Here is a 5000-nt window from a genome sequence, read left to right as displayed (position 1 = left end):
AAAAGCTTAAAGCACCTGGTATTCCCAGGCGGTCTCTCATCCAAGTACTAACCAGACCTAAACCTGCTTAGATTCAGAGATCGGGCATTGACTCTTTTTTTTTTTTTTTTTTTGCAAGATTATTATATACTTAGTGAAAAATTTCCAAAAAGCTTACAGCACCTGGTACTCCCAGGCGGTCTCCCATCCAAGTACTAACCATGCCCAAGCCTGCTTAGCTTCCGAGATCAGACGAGATCAGGCATAGCCAGGTTGGTATGGCCATAAGCGAAGGTTGCTGCAAAGAGAGGGCTATTTAAAGATCAGCCATTCTAATCGCCAGTACATTGTATAAGTAGGGAAGAAAACCCAAAAGCTTACAGCACCTAGTATTCCCAGGCGGTCTCCCATCCAAGTACTAACCAGGCCCAAACCTGCTTAGCTTCCGAGATCAGACGAGATCGGGCATAGCCAGGTTGGTATGGCCGTAAGCGAAGGTTGCTGCAAAGAGAGGGCTATTTAAAGATCAGTCATCCTAATGTCCAGTACATTATATAAGTAGGAAAGAAAACCCAAAAGCTTAAAGCACCTGGTATTCCCAGGCGGTCTCTCATCTAAGTACTAACCAGACCTAAACCTGCTAAGATTCAGAGATCGGGCATTGACAATTTTTTTTTTTGCAAGATTATTATATACTTAGTGAAAAATTTCCAAAAAGCTTAAAGCACCTTGCTATTCCAAGGCGGTCTCCCATCCAAGTACTAACCAGGCCTAAACCTGCTAATATTCAGAGATCGGACAATGACACTATTTTTTTTTTTGGCAAGATTATTATATAATTACTGAAAAATTTCCAAAAAGCTTAAAGCACCTGGTATTCCCAGGCGGTCTCTCATCCAAGTACTAACCAGACCTAAACCTGCTAAGATTCAGAGATCGGGCATTGACTCTTTTTTTTTTTTTTTTTTTGCAAGATTATTATATACTTAGTGAAAAATTTCCAAAAAGCTTACAGCACCTGGTACTCCCAGGCGGTCTCCCATCCAAGTACTAACCATGCCCAAGCCTGCTTAGCTTCCGAGATCAGACGAGATCAGGCATAGCCAGGTTGGTATGGCCATAAGCGAAGGTTGCTGCAAAGAGAGGGCTATTTAAAGATCAGCCATTCTAATCGCCAGTACATTGTATAAGTAGGGAAGAAAACCCAAAAGCTTACAGCACCTAGTATTCCCAGGCGGTCTCCCATCCAAGTACTAACCAGGCCCAAACCTGCTTAGCTTTCGAGATCAGACGAGATCGGGCATAGCCAGGTTGGTATGGCCGTAAGCGAAGGTTGCTGCAAAGAGAGGGCTATTTAAAGATCAGTCATCCTAATGGCCAGTACATTATATAAGTAGGAAAGAAAACCCAAAAGCTTAAAGCACCTGGTATTCCCAGGCGGTCTCTCATCTAAGTACTAACCAGACCTAAACCTGCTAAGATTCAGAGATCGGGCATTGACAATTTTTTTTTTTTGCAAGTTTATTATATACTTAGTGAAAAATTTCCAAAAAGCTTAAAGCACCTTGCTATTCCAAGGCGGTCTCCCATCCAAGTACTAACCAGGCCTAAACCTGCTAATAATCAGAGATCGGACAATGACACTATTTTTTTTTTGGCAAGATTATTATATAATTACTGAAAAATTTCCAAAAAGCTTAAAGCACCTGGTATTCCCAGGCGGTCTCTCATCCAAGTACTAACCAGACCTAAACCTGCTAAGATTCAGAGATCGGGCATTGACTCTTTTTTTTTTTTTTTTTTTGCAAGATTATTATATACTTAGTGAAAAATTTCCAAAAAGCTTACAGCACCTGGTACTCCCAGGCGGTCTCCCATCCAAGTACTAACCTTGCCCAAGCCTGCTTAGCTTCCGAGATCAGACGAGATCAGGCATAGCCAGGTTGGTATGGCCATAAGCGAAGGTTGCTGCAAAGAGAGGGCTATTTAAAGATCAGCCATTCTAATCGCCAGTACATTGTATAAGTAGGGAAGAAAACCCAAAAGCTTACAGCACCTAGTATTCCCAGGCGGTCTCCCATCCAAGTACTAACCAGGCCCAAACCTGCTTAGCTTCCGAGATCAGACGAGATCGGGCATAGCCAGGTTGGTATGGCCGTAAGCGAAGGTTGCTGCAAAGAGAGGGCTATTTAAAGATCAGTCATCCTAATGGCCAGTACATTATATAAGTAGGAAAGAAAACCCAAAAGCTTAAAGCACCTGGTATTCCCAGGCGGTCTCTCATCTAAGTACTAACCAGACCTAAACCTGCTAAGATTCAGAGATCGGGCATTGACATTTTTTTCTTTTTTTTTTTTTTTTTGCAAGATTATTATATACTTAGTGAAAAATTTCCAAAAAGCTTAAAGCACCTGGTATTCCCAGGCGGTCTCTCATCCAAGTACTAACCAGACCTAAACCTGCTAAGATTCAGAGATCGGGCATTGACTATTTTTTTTTTTTTTTTTGCAAGATTATTATATACTTAGTGAAAAATTTCCAAAAAGCTTAAAGCACCTTGCTATTCCAAGGCAGTCTCCCATCCAAGTACTAACCAGGCCCAAACCTGCTAATATTCAGAGATCGGGCAATGACACTATTTTTTTTTTTTGGCAAGATTATTATATAATTACTGAAAAATTTCCAAATAGCTTAAAGCACCTGGTATTCCCAGGCGGTCTCTCATCCAAGTACTAACCAGACCTAAACCTGCTAAGATTCAGAGATCGGGCATTGACTCTTTTTTTTTTTTTTTTTTTGCAAGATTATTATATACTTACTGAAAAATTTCCAAAAAGCTTAAAGCACCTTGCTATTCCAAGGCGGTCTCCCATCCAAGTACTAACCAGGCCCAAACCAACTAATATTCAGAGATCGGGCAATGACACTATTTTTTTTTGGCAAGATTATTATATAATTACTGAAAAATTTCCAAAAAGCTTAAAGCACCTGGTATTCCCAGGCGGTCTCTCATCCAAGTACTAACCAGACCTAAACCTGCTAAGATTCAGAGATCGGGCATTGACTCTTTTTTTTTTTTTTTTTTTTTTTTTTTGCAAGATTATTATATACTTAGTGAAAAATTTCCAAAAAGCTTACAGCACCTGGTACTCCCAGGCAGTCTCCCATCCAAGTACTAACCAGGCCCAAGCCTGCTTAGCTTCCGAGATCAGGTATAGCCAGGTTGGTATGGCCATAAGCGAAGGTTGCTGCAAAGAGAGGGCTATTTAAAGATCAGCCATTCTAATCGCCAGTACATTGTATAAGTAGGGAAGGAAACCCAAAAGCTTACAGCACCTAGTATTCCCAGGCGGTCTCCCATCCAAGTACTAACCAGGCCCAAACCTGCTTAGCTTCCGAGATCAGACGAGATCGGGCATAGCCAGGTTGGTATGGCCGTAAGCGAAGGTTGCTGCAAAGAGAGGGCTATTTAAAGATCAGTCATCCTAATGTCCAGTACATTATATAAGTAGGAAAGAAAACCCAAAAGCTTAAAGCACCTGGTATTCCCAGGCGGTCTCTCATCTAAGTACTAACCAGACCTAAACCTGCTAAGATTCAGAGATCGGGCATTGACAAATTTTTTTTTTTTTGCAAGATTATTATATACTTAGTGAAAAATTTCCAAAAAGCTTACAGCACCTGGTACTCCCAGGCAGTCTCCCATCCAAGTACTAACCAGGCCCAAGCCTGCTTAGCTTCCGAGATCAGACGAGATCAGGTATAGCCAGGTTGGTATGGCCATAAGCGAAGGTTGCTGCAAAGAGAGGGCTATTTAAAGATCAGCCATTCTAATCGCCAGTACATTGTATAAGTAGGGAAGAAAACCCAAAAGCTTACAGCACCTAGTATTCCCAGGCGGTCTCCCATCCAAGTACTAACCAGGCCCAAACCTGCTTAGCTTCCGAGATCAGACGAGATCGGGCATAGCCAGGTTGGTATGGCCGTAAGCGAAGGTTGCTGCAAAGAGAGGGCTATTTAAAGATCAGTCATCCTAATGGCCAGTACATTATATAAGTAGGAAAGAAAACCCAAAAGCTTAAAGCACCTGGTATTCCCAGGCGGTCTCTCATCTAAGTACTAACCAGACCTAAACCTGCTAAGATTCAGAGATCGGGCATTGACAATTTTTTCTTTTTTTTTTCTTTTTTGCAAGATTATTATATACTTAGTGAAAAATTTCCAAAAAGCTTAAAGCACCTGGTATTCCCAGGCGGTCTCTCATCCAAGTACTAACCAGACCTAAACCTGCTAAGATTCAGAGATCGGGCATTGACTCTTTTTTTTTTTTTTTTGCAAGATTATTATATACTTAGTGAAAAATTTCCAAAAAGCTTACAGCACCTGGTACTCCCAGGCGGTCTCCCATCCAAGTACTAACCATGCCCAAGCCTGCTTAGCTTCCGAGATCAGACAAGATCAGGCATAGCCAGGTTGGTATGGCCATAAGCGAAGGTTGCTGCAAAGAGAAGGCTATTTAAAGATCAGCCATTCTAATCGCCAGTACATTGTATAAGTAGGGAAGAAAACCCAAAAGCTTACAGCACCTAGTATTCCCAGGCGGTCTCCCATCCAAGTACTAACCAGGCCCAAACCTGCTTTGCTTCCGAGATCAGACGAGATCGGGCATAGCCAGGTTGGTATGGCCGTAAGCGAAGGTTGCTGCAAAGAGAGGGCTATTTAAAGATCAGTCATTCTAATGTCCAGTACATTATATAAGTAGGAAAGAAAACCCAAAAGCTTAAAGCACCTGGTATTCCCAGGCGGTCTCTCATCTAAGTACTAACCAGACCTAAACCTGCTAAGATTCAGAGATCGGGCATTGACAAATTTTTTTTTTTTTGCAAGATTATTATATACTTAGTGAAAAATTTCCAAAAAGCTTAAAGCACCTTGCTACTCCAAGGCGGTCTCCCATCCAAGTACTAACCAGGCCTAAACCTGCTAATATTCAGAGATCGGGCAATGACACTATTTTTTTT

At 41.6% G+C, this 5000-nt stretch overlaps 1 long non-coding RNA gene, 10 other non-coding genes and 2 pseudogenes across 11 annotated transcripts in view; all 13 read right to left on the bottom strand.

Moving 5' to 3' along the window:
* The window catches only part of LOC132104553 (uncharacterized), a 343753-nt gene that overhangs the window by 100925 nt on the left and 237828 nt on the right, over positions 1-5000 (bottom strand). The gene's annotated exons all lie outside the window — the stretch shown is intronic.
* On the bottom strand, positions 151-269 carry LOC132105196 (5S ribosomal RNA). The gene has a single exon (XR_009423900.1). It is a non-coding gene; the product is annotated as a 5S ribosomal RNA (ribosomal RNA).
* Positions 354-472, bottom strand: LOC132104901 (5S ribosomal RNA). Its single transcript, XR_009423620.1, has one exon. It is a non-coding gene; the product is annotated as a 5S ribosomal RNA (ribosomal RNA).
* On the bottom strand, positions 986-1104 carry LOC132105195 (5S ribosomal RNA). The gene has a single exon (XR_009423899.1). It is a non-coding gene; the product is annotated as a 5S ribosomal RNA (ribosomal RNA).
* On the bottom strand, positions 1189-1307 carry LOC132104976 (5S ribosomal RNA). Its single transcript, XR_009423692.1, has one exon. It is a non-coding gene; the product is annotated as a 5S ribosomal RNA (ribosomal RNA).
* LOC132105182 (5S ribosomal RNA) lies at positions 1821-1939 on the bottom strand. The gene has a single exon (XR_009423887.1). It is a non-coding gene; the product is annotated as a 5S ribosomal RNA (ribosomal RNA).
* On the bottom strand, positions 2024-2142 carry LOC132104900 (5S ribosomal RNA). The gene has a single exon (XR_009423619.1). It is a non-coding gene; the product is annotated as a 5S ribosomal RNA (ribosomal RNA).
* On the bottom strand, positions 3111-3219 carry LOC132105257 (5S ribosomal RNA; annotated as a pseudogene).
* LOC132104897 (5S ribosomal RNA) lies at positions 3304-3422 on the bottom strand. The gene has a single exon (XR_009423617.1). It is a non-coding gene; the product is annotated as a 5S ribosomal RNA (ribosomal RNA).
* LOC132105089 (5S ribosomal RNA) lies at positions 3649-3767 on the bottom strand. The gene has a single exon (XR_009423799.1). It is a non-coding gene; the product is annotated as a 5S ribosomal RNA (ribosomal RNA).
* On the bottom strand, positions 3852-3970 carry LOC132104896 (5S ribosomal RNA). The gene has a single exon (XR_009423616.1). It is a non-coding gene; the product is annotated as a 5S ribosomal RNA (ribosomal RNA).
* LOC132105237 (5S ribosomal RNA) lies at positions 4351-4469 on the bottom strand (annotated as a pseudogene).
* LOC132104960 (5S ribosomal RNA) lies at positions 4554-4672 on the bottom strand. Its single transcript, XR_009423677.1, has one exon. It is a non-coding gene; the product is annotated as a 5S ribosomal RNA (ribosomal RNA).

This window comes from Carassius carassius, chromosome 25 (assembly GCF_963082965.1).
Source record: "Carassius carassius chromosome 25, fCarCar2.1, whole genome shotgun sequence".
NCBI lineage: Eukaryota > Metazoa > Chordata > Actinopteri > Cypriniformes > Cyprinidae > Carassius > Carassius carassius.
The sequence above is the reverse complement of the archived record's forward strand: the minus strand, read 5'-3'. Positions and strand labels throughout refer to the sequence as shown.